The sequence below is a fragment of the Petaurus breviceps genome, unplaced genomic scaffold (genome assembly GCF_028583685.1).
Source record: "Petaurus breviceps papuanus isolate PSGF00001 unplaced genomic scaffold, PetGlider_PUasm1.0 90822, whole genome shotgun sequence".
NCBI classification, from domain to species: domain Eukaryota; kingdom Metazoa; phylum Chordata; class Mammalia; order Diprotodontia; family Petauridae; genus Petaurus; species Petaurus breviceps.
Window position 1 is genome coordinate 6794054 of NW_027187351.1, and position 22682 is coordinate 6816735.

At 37.5% G+C, this 22682-nt stretch overlaps 1 protein-coding gene across 6 annotated transcripts in view; it reads left to right on the forward strand.

The window, feature by feature from the left end:
- MLIP (muscular LMNA interacting protein) overlaps positions 1-22682 on the forward strand; it is a 396856-nt gene that overhangs the window by 144225 nt on the left and 229949 nt on the right. The window lies entirely within an intron of this gene.

Sequence of the window (22682 nt, forward strand, 5' to 3'; positions counted from 1 at the left end):
TTTAGAATCGCTCACTAGACATTTAGTACATGCTACTTGTTATGCTATCTCTTATTATGTTCAAGGTGGAATTATAAACTAATATAACTTTCTTTGTGTAGCTTTGTATTCCATAACTGGATATATCCTATCTCTCCCAGATGAAAGATCCTTGATGGCCCTGTCATTTTCCAATCATCATTAGAATTTTCTTAAATATTACATGAGGTCCCCAGATTCATTCTATAACAGATTTCACATCAGTCTCTTCCTTCCTCATGGACCCAATTCTATGTATGTGGTTATTTAGGAAGAAGACTATATTTCATTTTGAGTAAGAATTGGGCAGGACCCCTTCTTATTTCAGTCTACTCTGATCTTTTCAATAGACAGCCCCAAATAAAAGTGGTACAGGACAAAGCTGGTCAGAGAAGGTTTTATATCATAGTTCACCTCTGCAAATTATGTCTGAGCTATGCATTTCTGAAGTATCAGAGTATATGAAAATCTATTGCCATCTTTAGTTTCCTCAATAAACATTCCTTGTCCATGCCAAGATTTTTATAGGCATTTTCATCCTTTTACTGTCTTTTCTCCCTTGTTTAATGAAGTGATACTAATTGTAATTTTCCAACATCCTTTTTTGTAACATTTGCAAATGAACTTGTACTGTAAATTGGTATTGTTCTTGGCTGATAGGATTTTGATGGTAAAGAGGTCAAGTGCTAGCTGTCGGTGGAAATTTGGGGACTCTTTTGACCTCATTGTGCCCATTATTTTGCATCAGCTAAGCTACTCTAAGAAATTATGATAATCAAATTCAATGCCATTACTTATATCCATTTCTTTTTCTTAGAGTTAACAATCCGTTTAAATAATTTAAGTTTGACTAGACTACTTATAAGTGTGTTTAGTGCCTTCTTTATCTTCCCCCACCCTACCAGTTTGGGGTTATTTTTGGTCTTTGACTTAACCATTTATTATACATAGCTCATTTTGAGACAATCAAGTTTGTACACAGTTTTTTTCCTGTATGTTATATAGAAAGTTTCTTGGGTGATGAGGTTTGGTGTACCTTAAAAAAATTCATGACAGAGTAAGTCATGACATAGAGTAATCTATAATACTTGGCTTCTTTAGTTTCTTAGTGTGCAAACAATACTTTCCAAACTATTTCCTACCACCTTCCTTGTGCTCACTTTTACATTGAACTCTTTATATGTGAAAGAATGATTTGACTTAATTTGTATGATTTTGTAAAGTTCTTTGAAGGATTTCTTCATCTTCTACAATGAATGTTAGCACCTAAACTGTAATCATCTTTATGAATGACTCTGTTTACCTTTATCCTAAACACTGCAAGGCATGACACAGTAGAAAACATTCTGGATTTGAAGTCAGAGGACCTGGATTTAAATCCTAGTTTTTTAAATTACTGTTCACTTAGGAAAAGTACTTCTCTGAGCTTCAGTTCCTTATCCATAAGATGAAGGGGTTGGAATCAATGACCTTTAAGGTCCCTTACAACTCGAAATTCATCAGCTTCATATTTCTTACTGCTTTTGAGGTCACTATAAAACTTAGTCTACAGACTCCTTCTTCCAGTAATGCTTCATCTCACTGGTCAATGGAAAACTATTTTTATATTTTAGAGTACCAGGAATAATATTTTATGAATGACCTAAAAACTATGATCTTGGGACATTTTGCCCTCATTATCCACTCCTATCACATTTACTGTAGACAGAAAAGTCCTAGTGCTACACAGGATTGAGAGAAATTTTATATTTTTACCTGTTTTGTGGGTCACCATGGCCACAGAATTTATCATATAATGGTCAGCTGGCTGATGATAAGCTTCTCAGCACTCTGATTGGTGGATTCTTAGGAAATATACAAAGTCTATTACCATGACTATATTTGAAGACTTGTATTCTATTGACATAACTTTCAAAAAGGTAGGGTCACTTCCACTGCCTTGATGAGGTATCAGAGTAGGACTTTTGTGGATTGATTTGCCAGTGTTTCTCTGGTGTGTATGGGGGTGTCACTGAAGCCAGGAAGTGGGGAGAGGGAAAAGAATAAGCATTTATATAGCATCTACTGTGTACCAGGCACTGTGCTAAGTGCTTTTACAAAAAATGTTATCTTATCTGATCCTCACAGCAACCCTGGGAAGTAGGTGCTATTATTATCTCCATTTTACAGTTGAGCAAATTGAGGCAAACAGGTTAAGTGACCTTTTCAGGGTCAAACAAATAGTTATGTGTCTGAGACTGGATTTGAACTTAGGTCTTTGTGACTCTAGGACAAACACTCATTTATTGTACCAGCAGCTGCCTCTAGTGTGACAGAGGTGACTATTCTATCGAAAAATGTTTTATAGAGAAGAAAAAAGATGGGTATAAGCACACATCTTCTACTATTGGAAGTGCAGGCTTTAAAATATTCAGCGTAAGGAACAGTAGGGTGCCCTAGACCAAAATTCTATAGGGAAGGTTAGCCCAGGAGGAATAGGAAGTTCTCAAGAATGAAATTCTGAAAATATGGAAGAAAAATAATTCTAACAAGGAAGAAAAAAGGGGAGTTATTTAAAGAGACCCATGAGCATATGCTGTGAGCTCAGTGATAAAACTTGGATTTTTAACTGACACGTTGTAATGGTAACGGAATTTGAGGATCTTCCCTGCAATGGCCTTAATGGATTTCACTTGGAGCCCAACAAGAGAAGCTTGATTGGGAGGAGGCTTGTTTTTCAGGAAGGCCAACCTTTTGTTACTTTGTAATTAGGCAGTGGGTCATGAAGAAGCCTGAAGAAGGCTATATGTACTGTGAGGTGAGGTTGTGCTTTGGGGTTCACTTATGTTAAGAGTTGTGTGATTTGGCCAGATGAGACTCAGGGTAGCTGTTGAGTCACACCCCTCCCCTCCCCCACCCCCCACACACCTCCCCTGGCTTTGAAAACCCAGATGTTGGTGCTTCTCTCTCTGGTAACTATGTGTGTATGTAATGGTCAGGTAGCTAGAAGCCCTTTGGTCTGTTTAATTATGTTATTTTCTCTGTCTGTATTTTTTTGTCTGCTTGTATTTTCTGAACTTCAGGGTGCTAACATTTTTCCCTGAGCTAAGTGAATGATATATGTTTGATTAAAGTAAGATTGTTAACCCCTTTTGGGTTGTTATCTTTTAGAAAAGTAGATCAAAGAATCAGTGCTAGCAGCTATCCTGGGTATGCTAGGGTGCTTGCTGTTACACATGGGTACAAAGTGGGAGCAAATAATAGTAAGAGAAGATGAATATAAGAAGCATCACATGATACTTTAATAATGATGTCAAGACTGACAAAGCTGATAAGGAAAACTGAGGATGCTGAAACCAATTTTTTAAAGCTATATCATGGGAAGGATGAAGATCAAAAAAGGATAGAAGCACTATTTGGGGTTGTATAGAATAGTGGTAACTGATGAAGGGTAAGAATGAAGATTATTTGTTTCTGTTTTTTCCAATAGTCAGAATGATTTTTGGACCAGAAAGGAAATGGAAGGATGGTAACTGAGATGAGCACCAAAATACCTTAAATGATACAGGGAAACCATTGGTGGATTTGGAGTTAGCAAGCTCTAGCTATGCGACCCTGGCATAGTGACTTCACCTCTCAGTCTCAGTTTCATCATCTGTAAAATAGATAAAATAACATCAATTTACAAGGTTGCTATGAGGCTCAAACGAGATGATGTATTTGAAGTATTTTATAATCCCTAGAGTGTCATTTAAATATCTTCAGTTTTTAAGGTTACTATTTTAATTTGATGAGTGTATATCTCTAGGTCCAGGTAAACTATATCCCAAGGTCATCCAGGAACTGAAGGATGTAAATACTGAGACACACAGAAATTGTTGAAAGATAATGGGATAAAAAAGATATATGTCAAAGGATCAGAGAAGGATGAGTATCCCTATTTTAAAAAAAGGAAAGAGAATGGAACCCATAAGCTATAGGCCTGTGAGTTCAACTTTAATTTTTAGCAAAATTCTAGAATATATCATCAAAAAGATAGTAAACCATAGGTGATTCATAAATGTTTGTTGAATTGAAGGATCCATATTGCCCAGATTATGAAAAGCAGTTGCATGGACAGTACACTGGATTAATTTATCATCATGTGGTGTCTTGGACAGTTATTATACCCAGAGAATGAGCTAGTCCTAGCATTGAATCAATAGATTGATCTGAGTTACATTTGGGAAATTGCATGGCACTTTTAATACTTCCAAACTACTCTAACATAAAAATATGTCTTTTTACTCTACTATTTTTCCAGTGACACTAGATGACTATGAATCATAGAACAGACCTTTAATGAAATGATAATAGTTAGTATTTATATAGAATTTAGGGGCAGCTAGGTGGTATAGTGGACATAGTGTCTGGCCTAGAGTCCAGAAGACTCACCTTCCTGTGTTCAAATGTGGCCTCAAATACTTGTGGGCTGTGTGACCCTGGGCAAGTCACTTAACCTTGTTTGCCTCAGTTTCCTCATCTGTAAAATGGGCTAGAGAAGGAAATGGCAAAGTACTCCAGTATCTCTGCCAAGAAAACTACAGATGGGGGTCACAAAGAATTGGACACGACTGAGCAACAGCAACAGAACAAACAATGTTTGTAAAATGCTTCACGTGTTCTCTCATTTGCTGTAATTACCCTATGAGTTAGGTACTATTATTACGCCATTTTATAAATGAGGAAACAGAGGCAGAGAGTGGTTAGGTGACTTGCCTAGGATCAAACAGCTAATAGGTGTCTGAGGCAAGATTTGAATGCAGATCTTTTTGACTTAGGGTCAGGTAGCCCAACTGCCTTGAAAAGGCTCATCATACATGCAAGGAGGCTGCAATGACAATGACTTACATACAAGATATAGTTTAAAAGATATCCTCAAGTAAATGCATTATTGAAACAGGCTAGTTGCAGAGTGAGAGTGATGAGTAATAGATGGACAGACTATGTTGTACTGGGATATCTATCTGTCTGTCTGTCTGTCTTTCTATCTATTTACCTCTACCTAAGTATAACACATAAACATACACACATACATGAACATATATACCGTGTTTCCCCGATAATAAGACACTGTCTTATTATTTTTTTTTGGAAAGAAAAACACCAGAGGGCTTATTTTCAGGGGAGGGCTTATGTTGTCTTGCCTCAGCTCTCCTCCGCGGCACTGCTCTCAATGGCGCCAGCAAGCAAATCACTGGGGAAGAACAGGATGACGCGCTCACTGCTGCAGCTCTGATTGGATGCAGCTCAGAGCGCGGCGTGAGTTTCGGGGGGGGAACGGTGCATGCAGAGGGTACCGTAATGTAGCGTGTAGCGCAAGGGATCACCTTCACTACAGTAGCAATCTCAATAGGGCTTATTTTCGGGGGAGGGCTTATTTTAGAGGAATCTTACACAGTAAGGGGAGGGCTTATTTTCGGGATAGGTCTTATTATCGGGGAAACACGGTATTATATAACAATATACATATATGTGTATATCTGCATATATAGTATATATACACATATACATATATGTATCTCTGTGTGTGCGTGTTTGCACATGCATACCAAAATCAACCCTAGAGGAAAGTTTCCAGGATGCTGGGTAGAGTTCTATTGAAGATTTATAGGAGAGTGAGACCAGATTAGTTAAGGACAATAATAGCTAACATTTATATGGGGTTTTATGGTTCTCAAAGTGCCTTACATCTATATCTCTTTTGATCCTCATAGCAACCTTGTGAATTAGCTGCTATTATTATCCTCATTTACAGATGAGGAAACTGAGGCTCACAGAAAGCTCAGTAACCTTCCCATAATCATACAGCTGAGACTGGATTTGAATATAGATCTTTCTTCCTGAATCCTAGCCTGGCACTTGATCTACTTCACCACCTAGCTGCCTCTAGAACCACTGGGCATGGGCAGGTTATGATCGATACCAGTAGAAGGAGTACCAACAATGAGAAGATACCAAAGCAACTGGTGAACTGAGACAAGTATAGTGTGAATGTTTACATATAAAATAATATTTGGGCCTAAAAATTAATCATAAAATATTTTTGTTTAAAAGATGACAAGCAGTATCTTTCTTGGTCTTGGTGTGTTTGGACTCCTTTTCAGTTTTTCACATTTGAGATTATCAACTTAAAACTTGATGGTCTTTGAAATTCAAGATGTGATTGTTATGCTAACTTTCCATAATACTCAATATAGCATGTATTGTGTGTTTCTGTGACTGTCTTGATGCAGAGAACTTAAATTTAAATAGTTACTGAGTTATTGCTAATACTAATCAGACCTTCCATTGAAGGAGTCATTTTTTTCACAACAGTTTGTAAACACCTAAAGCAATAAACACTTATATATTTTTCTTAATAGCTAAATCACTTTCTTTTAAACTTAGTGATATTTTCAGTTAATGCACACAGATGTCAAATATTTCTCTGAGGAATATGATGAAAGGGGCTCTTTCTAAAAGGTTTCTTTGTTCAGACTCAAGTGCACAGAGATTTTTAACTGTTGTGGCAGATTTTACTCTAAAAATATTGCTTGTAAGCATGCATACCATGCTTACATATATATATATACATATATATATATATATATGTACTATAACTTACGAGAGTTAACATCGTATGGCAGGTGAAGTGCCTGTGGGATCAGAAAGAATTGGGTTTGACTCCTGACCCTGACACACACTTGATAGCAATAAGTAAATGGATGAATGAATAAAAGCTTTTATTAAGCACTTCCTACGTTCAAGACACTGTGCTAATATTCTAATGAAGGAGACAACACACATGGAAAGTTTCAGCTGTGAGTCAGATGGAAGAATCCCATAGTCCTTGAGGTACAGAGGTAAAGCAGATGTTTATGCCTCTTCATTAATCTCATTACTATTGGTAAAATGATACTGGTTTCTAACATTGATCCATTTGACAGTGACAAGGATCTTGGTGGCAAGAACTTTATTTTCTGAGTCTTAGTAGCTATGGCCATAGCACCTATAGGAGCAGCTGTCAGGCTGTATCTCCACAGGGGTTGCTTCCCAGGGTAATAATAGCTGAGGGTGTTGGACTGGAAGAATCACTATTCTAAAGTAAGTCTCATGTGCTAGGAAATTCTCTAAGATTATAAGTTGCAGATGAGTTGCTTTTATGCCTCGATGGAGGGAGTTTCCATACAATGAGTTCCTTAGGTCTGAGAGAATCAAACTGTAGACCCCAGGTTTTAGGATTCCAACCAGTCATTTAGAATTAATTTTCTTTAATTATATTGTTCCTCTGTTGGAGGAGAGAATGAAAGGGCTATCCTAATTGTAATAATTTACATTCATGGTGTGCTTTACAATTTATAAAGTATGTTTTCCCTCAATGACCCATGAGGTAAGTAGGTCGTATTATTATTATTGTTGTTGTTGAAGTAACTGGAGACTGAGAATGGTAAAGTGGTTTCCCTAGGTCACATGGCTCATAAGTGGTAGAGCGAGGCTTGAGTCTCGGTCTTCTGCACTCTATTACTATACCACGTTTTATGGCACATTGACACAGTTTATTGTGTTTCACAGGAGCAGAGATTTAGAGCTTGAAGAGACTTTAGAATTAATCTTACCAATCAATAAGCATTTTTCAAGCACCTAGTATGTATTAGGGGATATCTGGGGATACAAAGAAAAGGAGCTTACATCCTTTTGTGAAAGATGACGTATATATGTAACATATAAACATTATAAATAAATATTAAATAAATGTAAGGTAATGTTGGAACTGAGGCCCAGAGAAGTGAAATAAGTCGGCCAAGATCACATAAGTAGAAGAAGCAATATTTGGACCCAAATCCTTAGACTACAAAACCAGCAGGCTTCCATTCCATACCGCCTCCTCAGAAATAGTCTGTTACACTTGAAGTACCAATAAAAAGCATTCACTATGGAAACCCTGGGTATATTGCTGTATGATGATGAGCATCTTTCTTTTGCAACCATTTGTATTCCTACTATTCCTATTATGTACTTGTATGGAATTGATGTGTTGGGAACTGTAGGGTTGGAAACTGTTCTTCTGTGTAGAGAGCTGGTAATCGTGTTGTATCAAAGTCAAGATATTGCTCAAAATAGAACTGACTGGCTTCAGATCTATCCTTCTACTGTCATCAACTTTAGAGAACTTCTATAATTCTTCTTCAGCTTGACCTTGACTTTCCCTTCTCATTCTAAATCCCAGGAACCTTGCTTACTGGTGATTGGATGATTGGATTTTGGAACTGGAAGGAGATGTTAAAGGACATCCAGTTCAACCCTCTCATTTTTTTCAGATGAGGAAACTGAGGCTCATAGAGATGGCATGATTTGTTTGAGCTCACACAAATTGCTCATGGCCTACTGTAGGTCTCTTAACTCTGTGTTGTTTCTTCCTTCCAGTGAATTTATGTAAGGATTAAATTGGAGGAAGAATCACAGGGGTGAAATGCTGCTAGGTTTTTGTGCTATAATATTCCTGAGACGAACATCTTTCCATAGCAACAAATACCAATGGGGTTCTGGGGTCCCTGTTTCAGCTTTTTCATTTGTTTAGTAGATAGAAGACTGAGGGTTAGGAAGCTGAGTTTGAATCCTTCTCTGACATTAATTAGCTGTGTGATGATGGGAAACTCATTCAACCTCTCTGAGCCTCAGTTTCCTCAACTGTAAAATGAAGCTAATAATACCTGTAGTACATGATTCATAGGGTTTTTAAGAGGTTAAAATGAGATGATGAATGTAAAAATACTTTGCAAATTTTAAGGCCCTCTGACACTTAGTAACTCGAAGGCTACTCCAATTCTCTGTGCTTCAGTTTCCTTTATCTGTAAAGTGGGCATAAAATACTTATATACTTTCCTCATGGGCTTTTTGTGAAGAAAATGTACAATGGGAAGAGAAAAACAAACAAACAAACTCAGTCAGAGGTCCTGAGTTTGAATCCTGGATCTGCTACTTCTTATTTACGTGACCTTGGGAAAGTCACTTAATTTTTCTGGGCCTCTACTTCCCTGTTTATAAAATGAGATAATTGGATGAAAATATTTTGGGCAGCTAGGTGGTGCAGTAGACAGAATGCCAGACCTGGAATCAGGAAGACTTATCTTCCTGAGTTCAAATGAGGCCTCAGCCACTTACTAGCTGTATCACTCTGGGTAAGTCACTTAACTCTGTTTGCTTGAGTTTCCTCATCTGTAAAATGAATTGGTGAAGGAAATGGCAAACCGCTCCAGTATCTTTGCCAAGAAAATTCCAAATGGGGTCATGAAGAATTAACCATAACTGAAAACGAATGAATCAGTATAAAATTCCTACATGGAGCCAAGATGAAATGCAATGGCCTTAGCCAAATCAGCACTGTTTCATAACTGAGAGCTTATATAAATAGAACAGAGGCACATGGAATTTCTTTTTGTTGTTATTCAGTCATATTTTAGTCATGTCTCACTCTTTGTGACACCATTTGAGGTTTTCTTGGCAAAGAGACTTCAGTGGTTTGCCATTTCCTTCTCCAGCTCATTTTACAGATGAGGAAACTGAGTCAAACAGGGCTAAGTGACTTGCCCAGGGTCACACTGCTAGTAAGTATCTGAGCCTGCATTTGAACTCAGGAAGATGAGTCTTCCTGACTCTAGTTCTGGCACTCTATCCACTGCACTTCCTAGCTGCCCATGGGATTTATAGTTCAGACAAATATCCCTTCGATGGTTGTTGGAGGCAGAGCCCCACGAGCTCCTTAGAAGGCTCTGTGCAAAGTTTTGTTAATGACCAATCTCTTTTCTTCTATAATGATCCTCCTCTCCAACCCTGACTCTTTATTAGGAGACATGTAAACCATCATAACATTTATTTTCTTTTAAAAATTGTTTTACTACTATCTTTTGTCTTTACATCATCTTTATTTTGCAATATATCTCATCTGTGATCCAAGGAACTATCCCTTATTTTAAATTTTTTTTAAATTTTATCTTTATTAATTTGTTTGTTAACTTTTAGTTTGCAAGATTCAGTTCCATATTGCCTTGAGTTGAAAAAAAATTTAAGAAGAAAAAAAAGCAGTTTAGTAAAACTAGCACATCAGTCAAGATTTATGTTATATTCAATTTCTGCAACTACAGTCTCCCTCTTCTGAAGATGAGAGAGGTCATTCTTATATCTCTTCTTTGGGATTAAGCTTTGTTGTTCAGTTCAGGAATGTCTGACTTTTTGTCCCCCTGTGGACCATACTGTTCATGGAGTTTTCTTAGCAAAGATACTGGAGTGGTTTGCCACTTTCTTCTCTATTGGATTAAGGCAAACAGAGGCTAAGTGATTTGCCCAAGGTCACAAAGCTGGCAAGTGTCTGAGGCCAAATTTAAACTCAGGTCTTTTTGACTCCATCCCTAGAGCTCTGAACCATCTAGCTGCCCAAAGAATTAAGCTTAGTCATTACAATAACCCAGTGTCCTTTTTTCCCCTTTCTATTTATATCATCATTGTCATTGTGTAGTGTGCTTTGTATACCGTTCCTGGTTCTACTTAATTCGTTTGCATCAGAACTTTTACTTCCAAGTCATTCTTTTAGAGTTACCTATTTTTCAGTATTTTCGTTATTTTTCAGTGTGATTAGTTAGAACTGTGATGTAGGTTGACTTGAGCCCTGACTGCCTGGAAGGTTTGTGAGACCAAATTTGTCTCTTGCAAATTTTTGATAAAGGGTTCTTCTCACCAGGACACTTAGTGACCATACATATGAGAGATCATAGAAGTAGTTTCTATTTTTTTTTAATATTGCCTAAGGGTCTTAAGTGAAGAATTGTCTGCATGAATGAGGCAGTTATTTTCTTTGCCCATAGGAAAAAAAGTGAGCCTGATTAGAGGAGAGAGTTCTATTATGTCGGAATTTCCCATAAACATTCTCATTAGGTGCCTTTTTTTCTCCTTTCTCTAATAAAAACTTTCTTCTTGTTGATGATCACTCTTCGTGATCCCATGGACAAAGTGTCATGGGGTTTTCTGGGCAAAGATACTATAGAAGTTTGTTATTTTCTTCTAGGGTAACCCAACTAGTTAAGTGCCTGAGGTCAGATTTTAATTCTGGCCTTTCTGACACGTAGACCAGTATTCTTAACCCTCTGTTCCACCTAGCTTCCCTGAATAAAAGTCTAGAGGGCTTTATTTTGACTTGCTATTGTCAATTTTATCCCAAAGTTGAATTGTTTCTATGGTAATTGACCCAAATACTTTCTATAAAATCAGAGAAGGAGCTTAGAGTTGATTATCACTAAAAATCCTTTCCAGCTCAAACATTCTTATTGCTTATTCTCCTTTATTATGATTTATTAATAACAATTTTAAATAAAATCCAAATAATTATTATGGTTAGGCATAAAATAAGAACTGATATTTATAGAGTTTTAAGTTTTACATCATGCTTTATATACGTTTTCTCGTCAGAGCCTCACAACCACACAGCACGTATGGCAAGCAGTTATCCCCATCTTAGAGATGAGGAATGTATACATATGATATATAATTAATATAGTTAATACATGTGTACATATCTGTATACACTTATATGCGGCAAATATTACATATAATAATATATGTAGTAAATAGTGACTATAGATAGAGAGACTTGACATATGATTTCATTAATATAAGGCTCTTGGGTGAGAAATTCCCTTTACCAATAGAGATTGGGACTCTTTCTGCTACTTATAATCTTTGAAAGTTGCTTAGATCCTTTAGCGGTTAAGTGATTTGTTCAATTACCCAGGGTTACCCAGTTAGCATGTGTCAGAACTCAGGGCTTTCTACTTACAGCTAAGTCTTTATTTACTCCATGCTGCTGTACGTATGTACGCACACATATATAGGTGCATACGGGACTAAATGGTACCCCATGTGGTTACATGAACACCCAGCATGTACGTGCACACATGTATGTGTAGTATGTATGCATGTATAGATGTGTGTTTATTTGATACCTCTGATTTCATCACTGTAGGGAACTCACTATGAAAATCCCTCTACTGATGCAAATCGGCAACTCATCTATAACATTTATCTTACAGAGTTCTCTGGGGCACTTAGAGGAGGTTGATTGAATTATCCCTGATCACATAAATAGTAGGTGTTATGAGAGGACCTGAACCCATGTCTTTTTGATTCCAAACTAGCTTGGATCCTCTTGGCAAGGCTGCTTCTCATTCTTAAATAGAGTCACCTTTCCTGGAGATCGTGCATCAGGAAGACCAAACTCTACTGTAGATAACTTTTCCCTTCATACCTCAAGGAACATTTCATGCCATTCTTTTACTCAGGCTGCTTTCATGACCCACAAAGGTCTAATTTGTTTTGCTTAAGGGAAAGGAATGCTAGCAATTAATGCAGAATTCTGAGTGTGCTACATACCTTCAGGAAAGGACAAGTCTATGTCCCTGTATTTGAACTTTATTATTTTCCTCTGTATTTCTTGGTGCACATATTGCCCTCGGGGCATAGCATCTTTTGTTGACAAAGTACAAATATGGCTATCACAGAGTTGAAGAAAATCAATACTTAGAAAATAGAAATACTGGAAGCCGACTTACTCCAATCAAATGAATTTGTGAAGTTTTGTTTGTCTTCAATCAGGACATTTACTGTTTTTGTGTAGTTCTGGAGTGAAACTTTATACAATTAAAATGTTTATGGAGTATCTACTGTATGCAAAGCACTATTCTAGTCTCTGAAGATATATGCAAAACCAAAATAGATCACGACTTTAAAGAATTTTCATTCTGTTAAATAGAAACAAAATATATCCAAATGAATCTAAAGTAACATCACTTGGGGGACTTGGCTGGGGAAGGAGGTCACCACACAGCTTCTAGTCTAGAAGGGAACTCTAACATTGAGTATGGAGACATAAGACTCCTAGATATGGCAAGATGCATAGATTGGGCTAGAAAGGAACTTGAAGATTATCTAAGCCAAATCCTTCCTCTTATAGATGAGGAAGCCTAGCCCTACAGAGTATATCTATGACACTATAATCATTATTAATTTCTTAATATTATATATTTATATATAAAATTAAAAAATAATATTAATATTATTATTATTGTCATTATCAACATTTTTCTCCATCCCTTTCTTAATTTTACAAAATCAACAAAATAATGAATCAAGTCGTGATTTATGGTGTGTGCTAATGTCTGAAGTGTGAATGCTTGCACTGTAAATTCATCAATTGGCTTGTTGGTATCCAGTAAGAACTCCAGCATGCCCTGAATGTGAATCTTCTGATCAAGTCTAAGGCATTTTCTACTGCTCAGATGCTGCCTTTGGAGACGAACGTTATGTGAAACTGGAATAGGAAGATTGCTGTTGAATGAAGGAGGAAGAATCACAGAAAAGCTCCAGACAGTCAATAGGCTGGTCAAGAAGCATTTATTATTATTATTATTTATTATGTGCTAAGAGCAACGATACAAAGAAAAGCCAAAAGAAATCAAACCAAACAAACCGAACCAAAGCCCAGTCTTTGTTCTCAGCGAGCAGATGTTCTAATGGATAAGAGAATGAAGAATAAGCAGCACATAAAAAGGCAAGAGTATATAAGGGCAAACTGAAAGGGGAAGGCATCAAAGAGGCAACATTTATGGAAGCAGCTAGACTATGGTGCAGGGGATAGCGTGCTGGGCTTGAAATCGAGAAGACTTGAGTTTGAATCCTGACTCATCCATTTACTAACCCAGTGATTCTGGACAGGTCACTTAGCATCAGCATCATCAGTCTCAGCTGCCTCTTCTGTAACATGTGGATAATTATAGCATCAACCTCACAGTGTTGTTGTGGGTATTGAATGAGAATAAAGTGCTTTGCCCACCTTACGTCTCTGTGTTAAAGCCAGCTATTACTTATGTTGGGCTTTAAAGGACACATATGAACTCAACAGATGAGAAGAGGGAGTAGGAGGATATTCCAGGCACAAGGAACAGTATGAGCTAAAGAACAGAGGTGGAAAAACACAAGGTATATTTTTGGGAAAGAGTATTGCAGACAGGATAGAATGGACAGGACAGTGTTGAAGAGAATAATATGAACTAAATTATCAGATGGATAGGATGGCTCCAACTTGGAAATGTCCTTGAATGCCAGACAAAGGTGTCTGAACTTTGTTCAGTTGGAAGTTGGGAGCCACTGAAGATCTTTGAGCAGCCTGGGTTTGTGCACAAGAAAAATTAATCTGGCAAGTGTTATGAAGGATGGCTTGGCAGGGTGGGGAGAGTGTGGAGGCGGGTTAAGAAAAAAAATTGATTCCATGCTCTTTTTTCATGCTATTTTTGTTAAGTGGTGAAATACTTCAGGGAATCCAGATGCTCCTATGTTGCTGTGTGCTATTTAGATGCAGAGGACAGATAATATATCTTATTGGCTTCTTTTTAACCCATCATTGCATATTATTTGTCTCTTGATTCAGACACAAACCAATTCTCACCTATGTTTTCTTGTCTCTCCTACCCCTAATTGCTCACTTTGAATGTTACCAACTTATTTTTGTGATGACATGCTCGGCTGTTGCCAAAATACTATTCTTTTTCTCCCCCAATCCTATATAACTCTTCTTTTCATAGCATATACATTCATTTAAGGCTCTGCTGCATAAAAGAATTATGTACAAAGATGAGGAAGGCACATTTTTGCTAGTAATGACCCATTTTTAGCAGTTCGGGGTTTCATAGTAGGCCATCCTGTCTCTCTCTTTCTGTTTCTCTTTCTGTCTCTTTCTCCCTGTCTCTCTCTTCCTGTCTCTTTCTTTATATGTATTTACATCTATATATGTGCCTCTATCTGAAACTACAATTGAGAGCTGACAAAATGCTAGCTAGCAGGGAGGGCAGTATTCCACTTACCTCTTTTTAGATTTTTTTTTTTGGTTGTTTTTGTGAAAGGCTTCCTTCCCACCTCAGTCATTGGTTTGCTCACTGCCTTATGTGATGCTTCCAAAGCAGTGGCTTCTGAGTGAAAACGGGGAACAATGACTTCCAAGTGCACCAGGGCAGCCTAGCAGGGAGCACAAAGACCAAAGCCCAGGTAAAAGGCAGACTTTCCTAAATGTTTTACATTGCACTGTGCGAACATCTCTTGTTGCTGTCAGGTTGCTGTGAGACTGATGCAAGAGCAAGTTAATTTGACTGGGAAAAGGAAATGACAGCTGGCATCCTGAGCAAGGGTGAGCTGGTAAATATAGACCATTTGTTAACTGGGGGAAATCAAAGGATCTGTCCTCAGGGGTGCCCTGGGTGGGGGATAGAGTTACTGATGCTACAGCCTATAATGTCTTCATTTAAGGGGAGGGTAAGTTCCTGTCTGAAAGTGTTTGGTTTCATGGAGGAGGTGACATTTAGCTGCTTGGTGTCATGTCAGGGAGGAAGAAGAATTTTAGGGTGAGAAATGAAAATGAGGTTTGCAAAAAAAGGATAAAGCAGAGCTGAGAAGCATTTCAATAGAATGTCAGGGGGAAAATTAAAAAAAAAACACTTTTCAGATGATTTATAAGTCTGTCCAGTTGTTTTCCCAGGGAAAAGGTGCAGAGTATGACCTTGTAAGACTTCCAAACAAAATCAAAGAAAACCTAAGGAAATATACCATAAACTCTACTTGTAGAAAGAGAGATGGTATCGTCTAATAGGGTTTTCTAGTTCTCATTTTGACACATAAAGTGGTTCAAACACAGGCAGGGAGCGGGAGGTTCAGGCAGCTTTGACAACTGGAAGTGTTAATTGGCATTTAACAAATGTAAAGCTATTAAAGTGCGGCTATTTCTGCTTTGTGGGAAAAAAAAATTGCCATCACCATAGCAATTCATCTCTCTAGGCCCATGGAACTTGGCTGCTTTGTGTAAAAGAACAGCAAATATCTTTTCTTTCTCCAATAAGAGGCTTGAAAACCTAGTTGTTAACATGTGACCCTCTCATTGGAATTCCACACGGTGGCCAGAGAAGTTTCAAATCCCACTCAGATGGAAATTCTGCGCAAATATACATCCCATGCTTTGGAAAAGAAGAGAATGCAAGGGAGAAAGGATGAAAAAGAATGTAGCACGCTGGGATGGCACAGGTGCCTTAAAAGTGACAAGAACTATTGACTCCTATTTTAATTTCTTTTACTTCTGTGTTTATGCATACATAGAAGAGACCTTGTTCCTGATGAGATTTTGGTTTCTCTAACAGTGACTTAAGAAGAGAGTTTTTCAGTTCTATGAGTTTTCTCATCACTACTATTTCAAATAAGTTTGTTTTGGATATTTTTTTAAATCAGAATTTGTGCTGTGGTGTGGCACAGTGATTGGAGTGTTGGATCTGAAGTCAGGAAGACTCCTCTTCTTGAATTCAAATCTGGTCTCAGATACTTACTAACTGTGTGACCTTGGGAAAGTCACTTAACCCTGTCTGCCTCAGTTTCCTCATCTGTAAAGTGAGCTGGAGAAGGAAATGGCAAACCACTGCAGTAACTTTGCCAAGAAAATCCCAAATGGAGTCACGAAGAGTCAGACACAATTGAAAATGACTAAACAACAACAGTAAAGATAGAGGAATGTGACAGAGGGACAAGAAGCAGCTACTGGAGCCTATTATGCTGCCCTTGGAGTAAGGATGACCTTGACTTGCCTCTGGTTCATACCAGCTATATGGCCATGGGCACTTTAGGAAACTCTTCAACATTATTAGTTTTGGAGGAGTTGCCAATCTCCATTGCTGGAAGAAGTTCCTACGCTGGGAGCAGTATCCTCTTGAGTTCTCTTTCCTCCCTGGTTTTACTGACTCTGCTCTCTTCTCGTTCTCTTCCTACCTGTCTGACCCCATCCTCTTAAGTCTCCTTTGCCTAATTATCACCTATGTACCATTCTGTTGTTGTTGTTGTTGAGTCATTTCAGTTGTGTCCAACTCGTTGTGACCCCATTTGGGGTTTTCTTGACAATGATACTGGAGTCATTCACCATTTCCTTCTACCAGCTCATTTTACAGATGAGGAAACTGAGGCAAACAGGGTTAAATGACTTGCCCAGGGCCACACAGCTATTATGTGTCTGAGGCCAGATTTAAACCCAGGAAGATGTTTTCCTCGCTCCAGTCCCAGCGCTCTATGCCTGTCCTATGGATAACTCTGTCCTTCACCTTCTGTTTCCTCTTAGTGACCCTGTCATGAAGCAGCCAGGTGGTGGAATGGATAGAGCACTGAGAGTCAGAAAGACCTGAGCCCCATTCTGGCCTCAGATACTTACTAGCTGTATGAACCTTACAAACCAAGTCACTTGACTTTTGTTTGCCTCAGTTTCCTCAACTCTAAAATGGGGTATAATAATAGCACCCATCTTGCAGATTTGTTGTGAGGATCAAGTCTGATAATATTTGTAAAAAAGTACTTAGCACAGTGCCTGGAATAGAGTAGACACTATGTAAATGCTTATTCCCTACCTCTTTTTCATTAATTTGGTTATCATTTCTATGTAGATAACTCCCAAACTTAGCCACCTTTCCAATTAGATAAATAAAAATCTTGCCAAATAGACATCTCCACCTGCATGGTCCATAGGCATCTCAAACTCAACATATCCATTGTCTTTCCTCCAATAGTCACCTCTTTTTCTAATTTCCCTTTTTCTATGGAGAAAAGTATATCCTTCTACTCACCCAGGTTCACAACCTTAGAATCAGCCTTTCAGTCTCCCTGTGTGTGTCCTCTGTTAAGACGTCCTTTCAATTCTACCTCCTCAGCATCATTTGCATCCATTCCTTCCTTTCCATCTCTATTGCTTCATTTTCTCCCCTCTCCAATCTGTCCTTCACTGACTTACCAGGCCTGACTATGTCATTCCCTTGCTCAAGAAGCTTGAATGCCTGCTTATTGACTTTAGGATCCAATGCAAACTCCTTTTTGAGATTCTTAGAGCCATTTACAATCTGCCTCCAACTTATTTTTCTGCATTGATATCCTCTTCCTCTCACGTGTTCGCATTCCAGCCTAACTGACCCATGCTGTACCTCTCATTAGAAGACATCCTATCTCCTTTCTCTAGGCTGTTGTGTAGGCTGTCATTCCCAGAGAATGCTTTCACTCCTCACTTTCAGTCCCTGAAATCCTGAGCTGTTTCAAGACTCAGTTTTTTTTAGGGGAGAAGGCAAGGCAATTGGAGTTAAGTGACTTGCCCAAGGTCACATAGCCAGTAAGTGTGTCAAGTGTCTGAGGCCGGATTTGAACTCAGGTCTTCCTGACTCCAGGGCCAGTATGCATACTGCACTGCCTAGCCACCCTTCAAATCTCAGTTTCAGTGAGATCTGTCTCATGGCATCCCAGATCTTCCCATTTTTGGTTTTATTCCTTTACCCTCCCCTCTTCCTCCCAATTATTTAGCATTAAAAATGTTTTGTATTTACTTCAATTAATTAATAAAACAATAAACATTACGTGCCTACTATGTGCCACACATTTGTGATACATATATAAAAAAAGAAACGATCCCTGATGTCAAGAAGTTTACATTCTATCTGGGGAAGCAACACAGAGGCACAAACACACAGACACAGACACAAACATATACTATATGTATATATATGTTTGTGTGTATATATGTATATATATATGTGCATGTGTGTCTGTGTAAATATCTATAGAGTAAATACAAGCTTGTTAGGGAGCAAGCTAGCTGGTGTGTGTGTGTGTGTGTGTGTGTGTGTGTGTGTGTGTGTATGGGGGGTAAAGAATCAGGAAAGTCTTCCTGTAGAAGGAAGGAAGGGGAATTAGCATTATTAAGGTCCTCTGATGTGCTAGTCATTTAGCTAAGTACTTTATAAATATTATCTTGTTTAATTCTCAACATGGTAGGTTTTATTATTATCTTCATTTTATAGTTGAAGAAACTGAGGCAGACATGTTAAGTGACTTGCCCAGGGTAAGACAGCTACTGTCTAAAGTGGGATTTGAATTTAGGTCTTTACCTGACTCTAGGATAGGGTGCTTTGTTGAGTATGCCACTTAGTTGCTGGTGGTACTTGAGTTATATCTTTAAAAAATTGAGGTATTCTGTTAGATGAAAGAGAGAAGAGAGTACAAATGTCAACTTTGATACATGTTATTTCTCTCCAGCAAAATATAAACTTTTTGAGGACAAAAATTCCTTTGGTTTTATCTTTTATTCCCAACACTTAGTGTAATTCTGGCATGTAGTAAGCACTTAAAAATGTTCTTTCATTCGAGTTCTCTACACCAATGAAATCATAGGCCAGAAAAATCAAAACAAAACCCAATACTTTCCCAAACTTACACAAGTAAAGCATGATTATTAGTTTACTGAATATGAAATTATTAAGGACAGATCTGGGAATGTCCATTTATCAACATATTATAGTTCTGATCAATTCTTCTGGAGTACAAGGTTATAAAAGAACGTCATGTTAAGTGGGTAATAACTTTTCTATTCATGCTTTAGTTACTATATCATTCACCAAAAATATGTAGACTAATGTGAAAAGGTCTAGGATTTATAAATCATTAATTTCAGGTATCTGTGTGGATGTATTTAATAGCATTAAGTAACATTTAACCTTGGGCGTAAAACTCAAGACTCCACTAAAGGTCATTAAATACTTATGGCATACAGGGTGTGCACACAAATAGTGCTTAATGAATTAAATTTAAGATAATGTATATGTTTTAGAATAATACTGCTCACTTATATTAGTAATCATAATTATCTGGAACTCTCAAATAAAAAAAAAGTGGTACTTTACCACCTTTCTAATAGTAATTCATACAGGTAGCTAGCTGACCTTAGTAGATAGAGCTCTAGGGCTGAAATCAGGAAGACCTGGTTTCAAATCTGGCTTCAGACACTTACTAGCTATGTGACCCTGGGCAAGCCACATAATTTCAGTTTCTCTTAATGCATTGGAGAAAGAAATGGCAAACCACTCCAGTATCTTTGCCAAGAAATCCCTTTGGACAGTATGGTCCATGGGGTCATTAAGAGTTGGACATGACTGAATGACAACAAATAATAACTTAGGATTTATAAATTTCCTCCTAACTCTATGAAGTAAGTAATATAAGCATTATTATTCCTATTTATGGATGAAAAAAGTGAGGTACAGAGAGATTGAATGACTTGGGGCAAGTAGATATTGAAATGAACAGAACATTGGAGTTAGGAAGACCTGAGTTCTAATTTAGACTCAGACACTGTGTGATCTAGTTGTGTTATCTTGGGCAAGTCACTTAACCTTTATCTGCCTTAGTTTCTTCAACTGTAAAATGGGGATAATAACATCATGTACCTTGAAGAGATATTGTGTGGATCAAATGAGATATGTGCTAGAACTTAGCACATAGTAGACACTCTACAAATGCTTATTCACTTTCCCTTCCTCAAGATCATGCAGTGGAAAACTGTCACAGTTGGGACTCTAGCCCAAGCTTCTTAATTGAAGTAACAATGCAATACCAATTACACCGTGCTGGCACCTCCACCTAATAATGAAATCCTTTGAAGTTAAGTAACTAAATGCATTTGAATGGGTTTCAAGGGAGACCCATCTTATAGTGAATTATATTCTATAGTTTGTATCTTTGATATCACATTCTTTATTAATCACAATTCACAATTAATCAAATATTTATTAATCCCAGAGCTGGGAATTTAGCATTCACTGGGAATGAAAAGACAAAGGAAACAACCTCTGTCCTCAAAGAGCTTACATTATGTTAGGGAAACAAGATGTCAATATGAAAGAATAATGCCAAATACAAGATAATGTATATGCTTTTTTAGAAGGTGGTACTTGAACTGAACTTTGAAGGAAGTGAAGTGAAAGAGGGAGTATCTTGTAGGCATGCTGACAGAGGTGGGAGATCAGAGTGTTGTGTGGGAGGAACAAAGTTGTTTGGGCTGAACCACTTCAAAAAGAAGAGTAATAAGATTAGAAAGGAAGGCTGGAGACCTGTTTTGATGGGTTTTAAATGCCAAACTGAGCAGTTTGAACTTAGAAGTGATTGGAAGTTTTGTGACAAGAGTTTGGTTTTTTTTTTTTGCTTCTTTGTTTTTCTTTTCTATTGGGGTGATGGCGAGAAAATTTTTTTAATTAAAAAATGAAATTTAATTATAAAAGAAGTGCTAGGAAGTACATTGCAGTTTATTGAGCACAGGAATGACATGGTCAGATCAATACTTTAGGATGATCACTTTAGCTGCTTTGTGGAGAATAACTTAGGGGAGAGATCTCATGTGGCCATAGAATCATTTATGTTTTAATTAGGGAAAGAACATATTAATATAAAAATATACACAAAACAAGGGAATTTATGGAGTTCCTTTTGTGGGTATTAAGGAAAGCTTTCATTTAGAAGATGGTATTTAAACCAGATTTAGAGTTGGAAGGGGTCTTAGAGACCATCTCCTCATTTTACAAATAGGGAAGCTAAGATCCAAGGTGGGTTTGGTGGCACATGCCTATAATCCCTGCTACTGTGGAAACTGAGGGTGGTAGATCTTGTGATTTTGGTAAAGTTGAGCTATTGAAAAAAGGAAGGGAAGGAGGGAAAGAAGGGGAGGAAAGGTAGAAGGAGAGAAAGGAAAGAGAAGGGGAAGAGAGATAAAGAAATCATGTTATCAATTAAGAGGTTATTTTAATAGTACAAGTAAGAGGTGGTGAGGATCTGTACTAATATAGTGGCTGCATGAATAGAGTGAATTGGACAGATGCAAAAGATGCCATGAATGTAGAATCAATGAGATTTGACCTTGGATTGGACATACTTGAACGAGAAAAAGAAGTTGAAGATACCTTGAAGATAGGAATCTTTTCAGGCAACTACACACTTGATGTGAGGTGACAGAAAATTTATATGAACGAGAATGAATCATTCATTCATTTATTTTTTTAAAAAGCTGTTAAAAAAACAAAGATTAAGAGATTGTCCTGCCCTCACGAAGCTGAAAGTCTAAAATTTATTACACATACTGGTGTAATGGTAAATTACCAACTAGCTCTCTGAAAAAAAAAGTATAAAGGATATAATTTTAAGTTTAATCTGAATTTTTAACATTTTTCCATCACTTTCTTATATCTAGACAATCAACAAAACAATAAACCAAGGCCTGATATCTAATATTTGCCATTTTCATAGTTGTGTTTACATGGGATTGGTTAGAATTGGCTCCAGCACACCACTGGTTCCATCAAAAACAAACAAATAAAAAACCTAACCTAAAACAAAAAACAAACCAAATTAACACGCCCCCCCCCCGCCAATTAGAATATAAGTTCATTCAAATTGGAGAAAGGAAGGTGGGGCAGAGGGCAAACTTTGCGTAAGGTCATGGTCATAACATCATGCTTAAATGTCTTTGAAGATAATTTTGCTGCTAATTGGGCACTTTTCTACCACTTCATGAGGAGGTGACCAGGTCATGCTCACTTTACTCCCAATTCCACTGCTCCTTCTGACTTCCTAATCTCTTCATCAGCTGTATTGTTCCCTATATCTATTATACCATTCACCCTTGCACCCTTTCCAGTTCTCCTTTATTTATGTATTGTCTCTTCCCATTAAGATGTTAATACCTTGAAGATGGAGACTATCCTTTTTCCTTCTATTTGTATCCTTACAACTTA